Here is a 16675-nt window from a genome sequence, read left to right as displayed (position 1 = left end):
CTCCCGGGGGAAATGCCCAGGCTGGGCAGGGCCCCGTGGGCTGCTGGGCTTCTGAGGGGCTGCAGGACTCTCAATGCTGCAGATTCTGGGAAGGGGGCAGAAGACCAGAAGCACATGGCCCCCAGACAGTGCCTGGGGAGCTGGGGGCACACAACTGCAGCTCCCTCACCAGGCCCAACCCACTCCCTCGAGCCAGGCCCAGGGTGTGTGTTACTGGGCACTGCTCCGAGCAGCACTCCCGTCTCCCGGGAGGGGGCTCGTGTCGGCAGTGGGCTCCCAGGGCTCAGCCCTAGGCCAAGCTCAGACTATGAGCACGGCCATCTGCTCACAAGGGGAGAGTTGGCCACTCCACAGTGCACAGGCCCCTATGGACTGGGGACATCAGTGGCCCAAACTGGGCTTGGGAGACACTCTGCCACCTTCTGGCATGCAGCAGGGTTCAAGCCCACACCCCCTCTCCCGAGTCCTCTCCCAGCACAGACCTCCTGTGCGTGTTGTCTGGGTAGATGAGGGTGTCAGCACCCCAGATTCTCTGAGGCTTCAGCTCCCCATGCAGCCACAGAGTGGGATTTACCCTGCAAATGGGACATTCATAATCCAACAGACCCTGTGTCTTCCCAAACCTGGGAATTTCATCTCAAATGGGGATGAACTCCTTGACAAGGCACAAGGATGGGCTTCCCCGGGGAGGTTGGTGGCTGGCAGCATGAGAGGTGTGTCTTCCTACTCCCTCTGTGCAGAGCAGGTAGCCTTGAACAGAGGGAGGCAGGGCGGCAGGGCAGACAGGGCCCACCACCTGCAGCGCTGTGCTGTGAAGGCCCCACTACGGAGACCCCGGCAGAGCCCCCGGTGCTGGGCGCCTGGGCGGGGCAGGCTGATGGGGGGATGCAGACCCTGAGCTCCGCCTCACAGCTGTGGCCCCGCCTATCTGGTCTGGCGCCTTGGATTTCATTTCCTACCGTGCAGTCCTGAGGGTTTTCCATTGGCCTTCCTACTTTCTACTTGGTAGTTAAGTCACAGAACATCAGAGCAGGAAGCAGGCTGTCACACAGAGACTGGCCTTCCTAGGACTTGAAAAGCCCACTCCCCCTTCCTTCTCACCCTCCCCTCCCTCATCCCACTTCCCCCATCCAATGGCCACACCCTCTGCCCCTCATCCTACCTGCCCCACCCCATTCACCTTCCTCATGCCGCCTCCTCCACCCCTATCCAACTCCCACCCACTTCCCCGACTCCATCCTCTGCCCCACCCCACATCCCCACCGACCAGCCACAGTGCCAGAACCGCTGGAGGACTAAGGCCACTCTGTGCCCGCACCTGGGAATCTCCGGCCGTCCCTGGGGCCAGCCTGACTCACACTATGGACAGACACTCTAGAGCCTTCTCTCCAGCCACCAGGACTTAGGTGCTGAGTGGGCCACCCAACTTCTGTGCCGGTCTGCACTGGCTAACCTTGCAGGCAGAGCCTGCCTCCCCCATCTCTCCCCTGGAGGCTGGAACTGGCCCTCTCTGAGGGCTCCCCCAACCTGCAAGTCCCTCCTGGGCCCACTCTGGCCAGGCTCCTGGCCGCCTTCCCAGAGCAGGGCCTCATCCCTGCAAACCCTCCTTCCCTAGAGGCCTGGCACATCAGAAGCCCCCCACAGCTTCCCTGCACCCTACCTGCTGCACTGGGAGTATCCTGAGGGCAAATCCCAGTCCCCACCCTGGAAGACAGGAGCTGCCTGGGACTTTTCAATGGCAGCCCATCCAGTTAAAAGACACACTTGAGTCTAGTCTTCACTGTGCAACTTCAGCAGGGAGACCCAGAGCCAGGAGGGAGGGGCTGTGGGCTGGAGACCAGGCACGTGGAGGCCCGGGGCAGCCTGGCTGATTGCTCCGTTCAGGTCTCCCACAGGAATTCAAACACTTGTCTCCAATTCCAGGGAGCAGGGGCCCCTCACCTGGCTGGAGATGCTAAATGTGGCTGAGTAGACTGCATCCCTTCTCCAGGTCACCCCAGATGGCGCCACACGGGGAATTTGGCTTCCAGACGCCTGCCATCCCGTCCCAGCCCGTGGCCAATGATCTGAGCTACTTATTAAAAAAACTAAAATAAATTAAAGACAGGTTTCCAGCACACTTCGGGTTGTGTAATTCTATCCATCATCCATATGCCAGGCATCATTCCCCAGCAGCTGGGTGGGGAGGAAGGCTTAAATCTCTTTGAACCTGGAAGTATCTGTGCCCTGCGAATATATAAAAGTACAGCTGGGCAAATGTCAGTTCTCGGTAAGGGGGTGTCAGATGGCGTGCGAGCGTGCTCCCTCACGTTGCCAGGACACGCTGCAAGGAAGCCCCCGGCGTGCCGACGCCACGTGCTGCGAGAGGACATGGCAGCCAAGCCCTGCCTTGGAAAGCTGAAGCACGTCCAGTCCTTATTCTCAGGGGGTAAAAAGGAATGCCTGGAAAAGTAGTGACGGTCGTAATGAGCCAAGAAACATGTGGGGTCTAGAAGTCACCTGAGTGATGGGGTTGACCCCTGTATTCCTGTGAATTACTGTGGAGCTCATGCATCCGTGTCCCTGCAAAGCTTCTCTGCCTCCTGCCATTTGCTCTCCTTTGCAATTTCTGCTGTAAACAGTTTTGACAAATCACTGTGGAGCTAAAACCAACAGCGAGAAGCTGTGCCCAGTGGTGGTCATTCTCCCCTGCTGCCTGAGCTCCTACCACCCACCAGGCTTCCAAAGGCAGATGCAAAGGCATAGAATCAGAGTATCTTACAGAGTTAAAAAAAAAAACAGGGGAGAGGGGTCATGCTAGGGCCTGAGGCCAGACAACACCCACTACTTCAATACAATTATTGAATTAGTATCTATTCTGCAAAACAAAGTACCCAACACTTAGGGGCTTAAAACAACACTGATCCTTTAGCACCTCTTGGGGCCCCTGTGGTCGGGAAGTCGGAGAGGAAGCAGCAAGGTGGCTTGTCTCTGCCCCATGGCCTCTGGGAACTCAAAGTAGGTGGGGCCACCTGAAGGCCATTCCCTAGGGCTGGTGGTCGGCCAAGGCCATTGGCTATCTCTGCCTGTGCCCCCGCTTCCTCCCACGATGGTGGTTGGGCTTCAAGAGCAGGAGTGCTGAGTGAGAGAGTCCAGGGACTGAGGTGTGCCCTGTGGTGACCTTCAGGATCTGGAGCCCACCGGTGCCCTGCACCACCTCCTCCATGTTCCGTGGGTGACACAGTCACAGAGGCCTGCCAGGCCCCAAAAGAGGAGGGGGTCTCCCCTTCACTGGAGTTGCCCAGAGTCCCATTGTCAGAGGACTGGGCCGGATGGGATGCAGGCAGGCATGAGACCTTTGGAAAATACAACATACCACACTGAGGGGCAAGCAGGCCTAGGGACTCCGGCCTCTACTCAACGCTGCCAGGCCACAGCGCCTACTGGCCCCTCCCAAACTGCTCTCCACAGCTCTGAGCCAGCAACATTGTCCCTCGGATGCCACCCCATTAAAGGTGGGCTCTCTACTGGGACTACTTGTGTACTGTCTCTCAGATTCATAGCCAGGATTTTAACAAAGGAAGAAAAATAACTGGGCGTCCACGGTGGCCCTTCCGAGTCATTACCAACCGCCTCTCAGCCACTGACGGCAGGCGAGAGCTGGAAGGTGCCCTGAGCGGTGCTGCCATATCGCTCCCCCTGCTCAAGGTCTGCAGAGGAGACAGCTCCTCAAGGGCTGTCTCTGCTGAGCAGGCGGGTGCTGGCCCGCCAGGGGAACTGCCTCTGCAGCCGGGAGGAGTGGCTCTGGGCTGAGCTGGCTTAGTGGCCACACACCCAGTCTGCCAGACGCCAGGATTGACGCCAGCTGTCCCTGCCTAGCGTGAGTCTTGAGGGTGAGCTGACATGATGGAAGGCCCCAGGCCCACCTCCTGAGATACTCCCTGTGTGTCGGGCATGGCCCAGCTGGTCCTGGAAAAGCCCAGTTCAGGGGGTGAGACTTTTCTCTCCACCCACTAATTACAGTTTCTTGTTGTCTGTCTCTCGCCACAATTCCTAAATTCCATTCTGACAGCTACTCAGTGTCCCCCAGCAACAACACAGTGGCCATTCTATACTGCCTGTCAGTTCACAGGATCAGGCGCTCAGATGGGCAGATTACAACTATGTCGTCATGGAAGAGGCCGAGGTCAGAGGCCAGGGCTGCTCACCTGTGGCTTCACCTTGCATGGTGCACACCGCCTCAGCACTCAGCTGGTCTGTCGCAGACGCACGGTTCTGGGTGCACAAACACTCACATTATATGACCCTCCCTATTCTGCAGGAGCACGCCTGGGAGACCCAAGGGTGAAGGCACGGTGCCAAGGAGGATTTATCACTCTTTCTGGCAGCTTCTTATTTGCCTTGAAGAACCCAACACAGAGCTGCTGCCTGGAGGAAACACATGCTGCCGGGTATTAATCAGCTCGACAGAAAACCCACCAAGGACACAGTCTGTTGCAAGGGGACAGCTTTGAACTACAGCTGCCACAGCTGGGGAAACATTTGATAGTGGAAAACAATCACGAGAGGGAGAAGGGGGCTCATCAGGCTGGGGATATTCATGAACATTCCCAACAGGCATCAGCAGAAAAAACACTTCAATCTAATCGTCTCTCTTCCTGAATTGTCAGCTTCTGCATGATGCTGACTAGGAACAAGAATAAAGAAGCTAGGAATGCAGGGGTCAAAGAGGAGGCATTCTGTTCATTAAAGGACTTTGAACAATGACCCAGAGCAACAAAGAGCTCACTGTGATTTCTCTATCAGGAATGACCCACCAGCATGGGTTGCAGAGAAAAGTTATCCAGGGACACAGTACCAAGGTTGGGGGGCCCTACCAGGCCCAGGCCCCACCTGTGTTCAGGTTCAGGTTCAGCCCCCAGAGATGGGGTGCTAAGATCCTTGAGGGGCCCCAGGAGCACACAGTAATGGCAACTGCGTGATGCCATGTCTACCAGTGGAGATACGTTCCTTCTCTCTCGGCACCTTCGCTGCTGCAGCTCCCCGAGTTAGGCGCTGCCCTCTGCGCCCTGCAGGAGTGGTCGGGGACAGGAGGAAGGTGGGCAGGTAAGGCATGGCAGGTGTGCTGACGCAGGAATAAACAAAGGGCAGAAGGCACTCTGGAGAGGACAATAAAACCTAGTGAGGTGGTCAGTCCACCCTAATCAAGCCAGGGGCCCACGGCCTGGACCCTGGAATTTGAGGCTCATAGACAATGTGTCGATCTCTCTCAGCACCCTGTTTCCTTCTAAAAATAGCCTGACGGAGGGCATTTTTAAGAGGCAGCTTTTTTACCCTTACCTCTTGACCTGGAGGCCCGGCACAAAGACATCGATCGCCTCTCTCAGGCTTCCCATCAAGATTAAATGTCACCACCTTGATGCCAAGGGGTCTGTGGCAGAGCCCCAGCCCTCCAGCTGGCAGAGGCCACGGCAGCGTCCTCCTCAGGGTGCCCTCAATGCAGACTGCAGCCCCAAGCCGGCAACAGACTTGGGGGGACCCACAAACCTCTCAATTCCATAGTTTACTAGAACAGCTCACAGCATTCAGGAAAGTGCTATACTCAGGATTAGTTTTATTGTAAAGGACACGAATCCGAACCAGCCAAAGGAAGAGAGATACAGGCCGTCTGGGAGACCCCACCCTGGAAGCTCCTGTGTCCTCAGGCTCCCACCCTTCCTGCCCACCCGCTGGGTGTGACCAAGCTTCAGGGATGAAGTTTCTACCTGAGTCCCATCTCCTGACATGACAGCCGAGTCCCTAGCCTGATTTTACACCAGCGTCCTTCCCCTGCCCCTCACAGGGGCTGGGCGGATAGCCAGTGTGCTCTGACCCCACAACTAGTCCCCCAGGTGTGGCCAGACACCCCAACAGCATGATCCCAGGTGCTGAGAACCTACCTCAATGACAAAGACACTCCTGTCACTCAGGAAATTCCAAGGATTTAGAAGGTACTTCCCAGGGGCTGGGGACAAAGGCCAGCCAAATCTTCCCTGCACAACCAAGGCCAGATCTCAGGATCAGCCACTATGACGTCAGACCCCTCTGTCTCGCCCTCCTATCCCATGGCCACCAAGAAGGAAGACCCTGACCTGGATTTCCCCTTTGGCTGCAGAAACCTTCAAGGCTGCCCCAGCTGTCATCACACCTCTGTCTGTGATGTCACCCATGTCCCCTACCCCTTACTTTCCTCTCCTATAGCTGTCCCCCCAAGTGTGTCTGTGACCCCCTGAGTCAGGCCCACTGCTCCCTAGGCACCAGCTGGTGCCTCTGCCTAGTCCCCCTTGAGGTCCCCCAATCAGTGTGACCCTGACCCCTTGCACATTTGCCATCCCCCAAACCCCCCCACTAGTCTTCTCCTACCCTCTGCAACCCACCCACTCTGCAAGCCTGTCTCAACTGCTTTTCTCCACCATGTGAATTCCCGACCTCTCTCACCTGCCACAGAAGCACAGGTCTTCTTCATTAGAAATCTGGAGTCTGCTCAGGTGTTCTGCACCCATGTGCAGCCCCAGCTTGGCTTCCGCTCCCGTCAGCACCGGACTGGGCTTTTTCAAGCCCTGGGGTCTCAGCTCCGGCACTATGGGGCCCAGGCAACAGTCCCAAAGAATTTGCAGCTGGTTTTATGTTGTAGACAATCTCATATTTTTGTTCTGACAAAACCCCAGGTCTTTTTGGTCCTTCCCTGTGAATATTTCTACCTAAAAATAAACGCAAGTAAGTAGTCAAATTTATGGTCACCGCCAAATAGAAAATAAAAGCCTGATTTGCCTCTAAAATTTGGCATAAGATTTGAGTGATGTGTTGTCTTGCCAATGGGTTTCAGCCCTGGGCAAGTTCACTATGGATTCAATGTGACCAAAGAAATGACAGTAGAATGCTATTGGGGTGAAAGGGTGTGGGGAAATTGGGGTTCCTATGGCCAGGATCCTCAATGAACTTAAACCCCCGATGATGTAACTGGCCTGTTGCCTGGCTGCCACTTCCACACCTTTAGGCAATAAGCTATTATTGTGCTGTATAGAGAGCTTGGCCCAGTGCTCTGGGTGGAGGCGGAGACACTAGTGCTCGACCTACCACCAGAGAACAAGCCAGGTAATAAACCCTTTCACCCCAAAGAACATTTTGCTGTCAATTTCTTTGGTCACACTGAATCCCTAGCAAACTTGCCCAGGGCTGAAACCCATTGGCAAGACAAAGGGTATATACCCAACTTTATTCCCACTGTGGCTGGTCAATCACTAGAATCCCGCCCACTCAGAGCAAGTCTGCAGGCAGCAAGCCTGTCTCTGCCTCTGGGCCTCTCTACCCCTGCAGCCATCTCAGTCTGTCCTCAGGGCTGCCATACTCCAGTCTCATCTCTGCTCTCCTGCAGCCTTGCAGCTGTGCCACCGTGTCGCCCAGAGCACTGGGTGGAGCTCTTTATATAGAGTCAACAGACATGTATTGCCCACACATGTGTAGTGAGCTGGCTGACCAGAGCCAGGTGAGGGTCCTGGCCACCGGAACCTTCACTTTATTCACATGTGTCTTCTTCATGTTTTGTGGTTATTTACTAATCTAGTCTCTATTGGCTGTGGTCCCCCGTATCTCAGGCACACATCCCCATGCTGATCAGAGCAGAACTCCAGGATGTTAATCAAACAAGCAATCTGGCTAACCAGAACTGAAGACAGCCCTCAGCACCTCCTACTGGGGCTGAGCAGCCCACTGGGGGACCCCCACACCTATTACCCAGGCAGCAGAAAAGGACAGGCCAGAAATAGGAATGCCTGAGTTCTCAAAATACTCATAGATATTCGTTTAAGCTGCTTTAGTTTTTGACATTAAACTTGTCCTCCAAAAACATCTTAACAAATTTTGTACCATGAATCTTTGACATGAAATAGGAAAGATGTATCAGCATCTCAAGTTTGTGTCACCATCAACCAGAAATGAGATGCTGCTTTATAAATTCTCTACCAACTCTTTGCACCACGGGTGGCTCCACTTCCAGGGCACCCACCATGGGCAGCACCAGTGATGCGGAGCCAGCCTTGGGGTCGCGCCTGTGCCCTGGTAGGCCAAGCACGTGGAACCATAGCCCAAGCCCCTGGGGAATGGCACAGGACATTTTCCCAAAATGGCGCTGCCAAAAATACATGTGCTTCCTTCCAGAAAGCTCTTCTCCAGAGCTGGTAGATCTGAGTGCGTTTACAAACCATTGCGGACTCAAGCAATGCACTATCTTTTTAACTGAAAATTATGCAGAAAACTCTTTTTAATCGTTGTTATGAAAGTAGCTCTAAAATACTCCAGCGGGGAGTGTCCTGAGCCTAAAAGCATTTCTCCAGCATCAAGGGCCTTGCAGGGGCCCTGACCTCTTCACTGAAATAACAAATCCCCATTTTGTGATTCAAGAGCCAGAAGCCTGGAGTGGTTGGCAAGGCTGGAAGGGCCCTGGAAATTCTCCTCTTTGTGTTTAATAAATCCCTGAGATCACTTTCCCCTTCACCCTTCAACTTCTTTCTGGAATTAGTGGTACCAGCCCAGAGCATCTCAATTCACTGGGACTCCTGGTGGTTGACTTGTACACCCTCAGGTGCTATAGAGTCAAGAACCGGCTGTGCTTCTGTAGTTAAAGAGCCAAATGCCTGGGCCAAGGTTGGAGCCATGTTCTCTGTCACAAGGACGCACACTGCAAAGGACATTCAGGATCTAAGTTAGATCTCTTTCCATGACGTGTGGAATGTGCGCTACCTAGGAGTTCAAGTTGCTCCAGTAGTTGATAGGGAGCCTCTGATGAGGCCCACCTCCCTGTTCCTTGGTTTCCTTATTCATTAAAAGGGTATAACAAGAACACCTCTGCCCTGGGCCATAGTGCGACCAGGGTGATAAATCTAAAAATGCATAACTCAGTATAAAGAATACTATTGATAAAGACATTTATTCATGAATGCTATCCCCTCCATGAAAATGGCTGGCCTTCTCTGTTCACATTATTTGGGCACTGGCCCCCCACTCACCCAAGCGGACGTTGAAATCGATGAGCAAGAGCAAACCATCCAGGTCAGAAAGTGGGGTGCAGGCAAGGTGAGAGGGTGCAGGATCCTTGGGTCTCACTGCCAGAAGAGCCCGGAGCCCGGCTGCCCTCTCCCGTCGCGCTGGCCCTCTGGAGGAGCCCCAGCTTGGGGCGGGAACTGCAAAATTGTCAGTCAAACCCACTCTCACAGTAAGAACTCAGAGCACTGCTCGGTGTGAGAGTGTGACTCACAATAGGAAATGTACGTTTGGTCTTCCTCTTATTCCTGGCACAGAGCTCCTAAAACCCTCCGGACGTCCTGTGATGGGAGTCATGGATGATGGTGCCTCTTGTTATGTTGATGAGGTGGCGTGGCAGCATCTGAGGTGGGGGCTGGTCTCCAGGGAGCCAGGCATGTGACCAGAGGGTTGAACTTTCAGTCCCACCTGAGCAGGGAGGGGAGAGGGGCCGGAGTCCAAATCAGCTGCCCCTGCCCACGAGTTACTCCTCGTGCCTATGTAAAGAAGCCTCCATAAAAACCCAAGAGAACAGGTTTGGAGAGCTTCTGGGTGGGTGAAGACATGGAGATTCGGGGAGAGTGGCACCCCTGGAGAGGGCATGGGAGCTCTGCACCTTTCCCTGTGCCAGCCCTCTGCAACTGTTCATCTGGCTGCTCCTGAGTTATAACCTTTGTAATAAACCAGTGATCTAGTGAATAAAATGTTTCCTGAGTTCTGTGAGCTGCTCTAGCAAATTAAGGGAACCCAAGGTCATGGGAACCTCCAATCTGTAGTCCATGGATCAGAAGCACACGTACAACCCAGACTTCTGGCTGACTTTCAGGTGGGGTCAGGGACAATCTCGTGGGGCTGAGCCCTCAGCTACCACTATCTTCAGGTAGATGGTGTCAGAATTGAGTTGAACTGTGGGATATCAAGTTGGTGTCAGGGAATTGCATGGTGGTATGGGGAACCCCACCCCAACCCCCAGTGTTGGAGTTAGTAGACCAGAACCTTTACTCAGCTGAGCACCGACTGCCTTGTCAGAACCTGGCATCCATCTGTCTATCCATCCTGTACAGGGACATGTGCCGGCTCCACATCTTTCCTGTGCCCAGGTCCTGTGCTCTGACTCCCAGTTGCTTTGTCCACTCAGTAATTGTAAACAACCCAAGGATGACCACTGGAGCCACCCTCCTTAGCCGTTGTCCCCTGAGCCCCAGTGCTTTGTTACCACCTTGGAGGTTACGACCTTCCAGGCAGGTCAGTAGCACTCTAGAAGACTGCTGGTCAACCCCTCTGAGCACAGCCTTTTTTCTGAAGCAAAGATGGAAATAGCTTAAAAGAACATTGACACAGAAACCACTGCTGTGAACCCAGGACTTGACCCCTTTCAGTCCTAAGCTCACCTGTGCCCCCAAAACATGATGCAACTAAAAGGAAACCATGTCACATGTCAGGCATATGAAGGCCCCCTGGCTACTCAAGCAGCCCACAGGTCCCTGCATGAGGTCATTGTGGCCACAGAGCCTCATTCCCCAAGAAGAGGCGAGAAGATGGGAGCAGGCATGGGGTGCCAACAGGCAGAAGGAAGCCTGCCTAGAACGTTTTCCATGGGGAAGCCAGGGCTGCAGTGTCAGGGCACCAGTCTTGCCAGACACACTGCCAAGGGCTCTTGTGTCACTTAGGGGCTCTTCATTGGGACCCCAGGGAAATGTAAGAACTGTACCACCAGGGGCCTGAGCTGGGACCCCATCAATCCCATGGGTGGATGTGACTTGAACTCCAGCTGTGGATGCCGCCCCAGGACCACCCAGCACAGGGCAGCAGGGATGCCTGGCCCCATGTTTAGCTGAGAAGCAAGAAGAAGGGGACAGAGATGCCAGTCACTTTAAGAGGAGAGCCACGTCCCAGGTCTACAACATCTCTGAAACTCAAGCATAGTGCAGCACAACCCCTGGGCTGCTAATATTTCAGGAGTCTGTATTTGCTTTCCCCCACTTTTAAAGCAAAACTGAAGTGCTGAAATCCACCTTCCTACTCCCCCAGAACAGGGGACTCACCCCATGCCTCAGAGGCAGGGCCACTCTGAGGATGCAAAACAGTGCCTGCCCTCTTCTCCTGCACTCCAGGCCAGTGGCAGCACCCCAGAACTGTGGCCGGGGAGACTCCCTGGGTTCACAGGCATACCTGTCAAAGTGACAGGCTCTTGCAGTAGTATACCAGACAAATTAAAATCAGCACATGCAACAGCTCTGGGCCTTCAAAGGGCAAGCAGTCTCTAGTGAGCTTTGGAGAGGAAGCCTCATGTTGCCCATTAGCACAGCCGGATGCTAATATCTGATCACACCCAGTGCTAGGCCAGCTCTCGGGCTACCTCCTGCCACCCAGGGACCTTGGCGGCTGGAGGGTGGTGCCTGTGGGAAGGGAAGACAGCACCTGGTCTGACTGCCTCCACGTGTTCCCTCCTCCCCCAGGTCCAGTGTCCCAGCAGCAAGGCAGCACTGCTCCTGACACTGGCTCACCCAGGACTGTGCCTAGGAGCCTGATTGGGAGGCTGCCGAGCACATGGCTGGCCTGGGAGGTAAAGGCCTGTGCATGTGTGACGCAGGGCTCACCGTCTCAGCAGAGGCCCTGCTCTCAGCAGGCCCTGTCGGGGACTCACCTCGCAGAGAGGCCCAAGTGGCTTGGGCCGAGGGGCTCTCATTCTCCGTATTTGGCCGGGAACATGGATGGACAGAGCAAATGTTACTATTTTGAAATATGTGGGATGTTACTTTTGTGAGATAGTCTGTCTTTGGACATACATTCCACAGCTGATACCAAATACTATTAAATGTCAATGTCAGAACATTTTAAACCCAAATCAGGGTGGGGGTATTCGGTGACACGGCCCCTGGTCCCGTGTGGTTGGAGGCAGCTGTGCTGCTTCAGTTCTGGAGCCAGCAGGGACTTTGTGACCAGTGCCGGTCATGTGTCCCGTCCCCCAGGCTCAGTTGCAGAAGGAAAAGGAGACCGCCCTAGGAGCGGAACGTCTGCGGGGGCTCAGAGTGGGTCTGGCTCCAGATGCACCTTCTTGTTTCAGGACATCCTTTGGGCGGCTTGGCTGCCGGTGGAGGTTCATGGTGAGCACAGAGCTTTGCATTTTGGAAGTACGCTCTTCTACATGAAACTTCGGAGGGAAACCCACAGGCATAAGTCTCCCGGGGCAAAAGCATGACCTGGTAGGAAGCAACTGGATGGGAGGGGGGTACCTGCTGGATGCCCAGGGACGTGGGGTTGGGGTGAGCATTACCCCAGGTGAGCTCGCATGAGACAGCCGTGGCCCACAGCCAGGCTCACCTGTCCCCACCCCATGTCCCCACCTGCACAAGACACCCTAAGACAACAGGATCCATTCTGCAGACAATTTTCAATACACGAAGAGGTGGCTGCATATTGACTGTCAACAACCAGAGGCGGGCATTGCCAAGAGTCAGGCCTCCCCCCATCAGCCTTGAGGCTGTCCGGGCTCTAGGATGTCACCCCAAGTCCTTGTGAAAGCATTGGTGGCGTGGGCGGTTCACATCTTTTGGAGCCAACATGTCACTCACAGATCTTCTGTGAGTGTGTGTGTGTGTTATCGGTTGTGTGTACATGTGAGTGTTTCTGAACCGACATCACAGTTTGGGATTTATTCTAATGTACTTTTGGAAGGAGACACATGAAGGTCTCTCTACTGGGGAGCATCGCACAATGAAAATGTAACAAAGCCTCACCTACCCAGTGAGATTCGAACTTCACCATGAAATGCATGCGGTCCTCTGCCTAAGCAGAAGGGTGTGATCTCACCCTGGCTGGAAGCAGACCGCACTTCCTGAGGAAGCGTGGCGAGGGGCGGGCAGCCTGCTGCTGCAGAGGGAAGAGCCCCAGCCTACAAACTGGACCTTCAGGAAGGTGGGACCTCCCAAGGCCCTGAGGTTCTCCAGCAGGGGTGTGATGGGATGCGATGTGACAAGTGACCAGCAGAAATGGGTCAACGCTTATTTCTCCAGAAGTCAGAATATCAAAATTTGGAGCAGAGCTTCTCCAGCCCAGCTGACACCAGGATTCCCCTGAGAGCCACTTAGATCTGCCCTTCTCGCCTGCAGGGGATTTCATGGGGAGAGTGCAGCCTGTAAGTGCACAAGCTGAATTCCTGGCTACATTTAAACCAGAAGGAGCAGATGACTGGCATTTCCTGCCCTCTAGACCCCAGGCACTTTTCTTCTTCAGAGGAGTCACCACTGTCTCGCAAGTGACACTCCATCCCTATGAGCCCTCCCACGTCCTCAGAGGCAAGCAAACATCAGCCTGTCCTCTTGTGGCAGGTGGTCCAGAGGTGGTGGCTGGAGGCCACTTCTGCCCATGCCTGTTTCTGCTCTGCCCCAGTGGAGGGCCCCTCATGGGCGTTCCCATTGGCTGTGCTCGCCGTCATCAGACTCGCACTAAAGACCCACCTGAGAACAGTTCCACAGCGTACGAAGCACGTTCAACAGCCTAGTCAAGGGCTTGGCTCTGTATTCACAACCAGGAAACATTTAATCAAACATCCACACCTGTGCTCTGTGCTTTTTCCAAGAACCCACATACTGCTGTCACAGCAGACAGACAACAGGAGCCACCATTTGAGCCCATCTGCGTGCAGGGGCAAGCCTCAACATTCCTACATCATCCAAGCTGCTGCCCAGTGGAGGACAGTGGAGTGAGGGCCTGCTGGGCACTGGGAGTTGAACTTGAAGTCCAGCCCACTGACGCCAATGCCAGCATATTCTATCTTCTGTCCTCAGAGCCACTGCACAGCTAGCTCTATGGCTCCTGACATCCCAGTAGGCAGCCTGCAAGGATCCACACCTTCTCTCTGAGCAAACAGATTGTTTGGGAGCCTTCAAAATCCCTCATTTGGCCAGGCTGCCTTTGCAGAAGGCCAAGAGTAGAGAGGCAGCCAGTGGCCACCACCAGGGGTGGGCTTTGGAGTTCCAAATGACAGGTAAAGAATTCCACAGTCACCAGACCTAACTTGGAGTCAAGAGGCTGGGATTCAAATCATGATTCAGGATATACTGCCATTTTGAGTCTGGGCTTACTCATTCGTGCAAGACAAACGGAGCAGGCCTGTCCTCCCCCAAGGTCCTGGGGAGGCTCCGATGAGGAAGCACTCCACGGAGGTTGGTGACAGCCCGACCCTCGGGCCCACCTCCCCAGCTCCACACACCCGTGCTGTCTGTGCCCCACTGGCAACTCCCTCCTGCTGCCTGACCAGGGCCCCTGAGCCCCCAGCCTGGGCAGGTCCTTGCACTTGGAAACTTCCCTTTCCATCCCTTTCTTTAATGTTAGTGTCTGTACTGAGTTCCACCCCCAAAAGTGACCTGAGGGACTGCTTTATGCTGAGATGCTCGTGACTGACAGCAGAGGGCCATAGAAGTCACATGGGCCGGCCCTCTGCAGTTACAGCTGAGGAAACAGAGGTCCTAGACACATGCCCAGTGGAGCCTGGACAGTCCAGTAACCGTCCAGTGATGTTTTTCCTATGTACCAAATACATTATCTAGCTGAAACCATCTCCTTTGAAGAAAGGACCAGGCCTCCTCAACAGTGCAACAGTGCACCTTGGACAGGAGCTCTGGGCCCCGGGCTGCCACTGGAACCTCTTTGGGGGCCCCTCAAATCTCAATCCCTGTCCCACCCTCAGGTATGCCCACCAGGGCAGCTGCATCTCTCCCTATGGCTCCTGCCCAAACACAGGAAGCTACGGATTCAGCAGCCTGACCCACCAAAATGAGAGTTCCCCTCAGCCTCCAGGGCAGGGCTGCCCCAGCTCAGACCTCCTCACGCAGGTTCCTCTCCAGCGGGAAACCCAGTGCTGGGCGACCGCAAGGACCTGGGGAGCTGGGGAGGCACCCCACTCAGCGGCCCTGCTCAGCGGCCCTGGCTTTGTGCCAAGCCGCTGGCTGGGATGCTGGGGGCCGGGGGCTCTTGGGCCAGTCTGCACCTGCAGGATTTGCCTTGCAGACCGTCTTCCCATTTGCCAGCATGTGGTCTGCATGTGTTCGCAGGCAGGGGTGTCTGCCTGTGAGCTGCTGATCAAACACATCTCAAGAGGGTTTTTTCTTACTGGAAACTGTCATTAATAATCTGATTTTTATCTTTATAATGCTTTGGCCCTGAAGGTATTGGGCTTCCATATCATCACATTTCAGTCAAGCTTCCAGTGCTCACTTGACATGATGTTTAATCTTTTCACTTCAAAGGACGGGACTCGGCTACATGTGCTGCTGTTGTTCCCAGTGCCCGACCCACCTGCCCTCAGCACAGGAGCCTCCCGCACCCAGACAGGAATTCCACCCACTTACCACCTCAAGGCTCTAGGACACTTCAAAGCCATTTCCTACATTTCCTAAAGAAAGAAAAAGAGTAAATGAATAAAAAGTGCGTGGCGGATGGGGGAGTGGGGGCGGGAAGGATCAAGAGCAAAGATTTTTGTTGTCTTCCAAAACGTTTCACTTGATTGAAAGTGTGGAAGTCGGATGCAGTGTGCCTCAGGGGTGTCTACACATGAACATGTCCACCCTACTGTACTTGGATAATAAAGGCAGAACCTTTCATGTTTAAGTAACCTCTCTACTCCAAGGAGCTTAGATATTCTGGAACTTTTCAAAGGTGGCAGGTCATGGTCATTGGTGCTGTTCCATTATGGAATGAGTGGCTCAGACTTGGCTCAGAGCACACAAGGCTGTCTCCCTGGTACCTTGCTCAGCATGGGGCTACCATCGCCGAGCTGCAGGAAACCTATGCGACAACCTGCTGAGGCCCGGGCAGCAGGGCCCTGGCCCATGGGCTCCCTGCCGGCTCTCAGCTCCCCCTCCCCCTGCTAGTCCCCCCATGTGAACTGCATGGCCAGCGCCTCCCACCCCCAGGGCCAGCTGGAAGACTCTCCGACCTCTGCCCACATGCCTTCTGAGCCCCTACCACTGGCCACCCTGCATCACCTTCCCCTGCACTATTCACATATGGCCACATGGCCCTTACCCCAGAGCCAGGCCTTGGTCCGAGGATGGACTCACCAAGACCCACAGGTGCTGTTTACATTTCGTTCTACTTCTGTGATCATCTTTAAAAAGTGATTAAAAACACATTCTGCTCCCAATTCCATTTCTGGATACATATCCAAAGCAGTCTCAAAGAGATCCTGGTACCTGCAGTTCCCAATGGCGCCATCCATGGCAATCAAGGAGGAAGCAGCCCCAGTGTCTGTCAATGGACAGATGGACAAACAAATGTGGTCCATCCCCACAATGGAAAATTACTCAGGCTTAAAGAAGAAAGCAATTCTGGCACATGCTGCAACTTGGATGAACCCTGAGGACATTCTGCCCAGTGAAGTGAGCCAGGCACAGAAAGACCCAAACTGTGCGATGTCACCTTCAGGAGAGCCCTGCAGAAGTGAACGTCATGGAGACAGAACATAGAAGGGTGGCTGGAGGGGCAGGGGAGCCAGTGTTTAGTGGGAACATGTTTCAGTTTTGCAAGATGACAAAGTTCTGGGCTGGTGGTGATGGCTGCACATGGATGTCACTGTACTTAATGTCGCAGAACTGCACACTTAAAAATGGTTAAGATGGTAAACTTTAGTTGTGCT

General features: G+C 54.4%; 1 long non-coding RNA gene across 1 annotated transcript in view; it reads right to left on the bottom strand.

Annotated features, from left to right (window-relative positions):
* LOC130682949 (uncharacterized) overlaps positions 1-16675 on the bottom strand; it is an 87703-nt gene that overhangs the window by 27610 nt on the left and 43418 nt on the right. Inside the window, exon 2 of the long non-coding RNA XR_008996426.1 lies at positions 6457-6719. This is a non-coding gene — a long non-coding RNA (uncharacterized LOC130682949). The remainder of the gene's footprint in view (positions 1-6456; positions 6720-16675) is intronic.

The sequence above is a fragment of the Manis pentadactyla genome, chromosome 3, assembly GCF_030020395.1.
Source record: "Manis pentadactyla isolate mManPen7 chromosome 3, mManPen7.hap1, whole genome shotgun sequence".
In the NCBI taxonomy this organism is placed as follows: domain Eukaryota; kingdom Metazoa; phylum Chordata; class Mammalia; order Pholidota; family Manidae; genus Manis; species Manis pentadactyla.
Note: the sequence above shows the minus strand (reverse complement) of the source record. Positions and strands in the feature narration are given on the sequence as shown.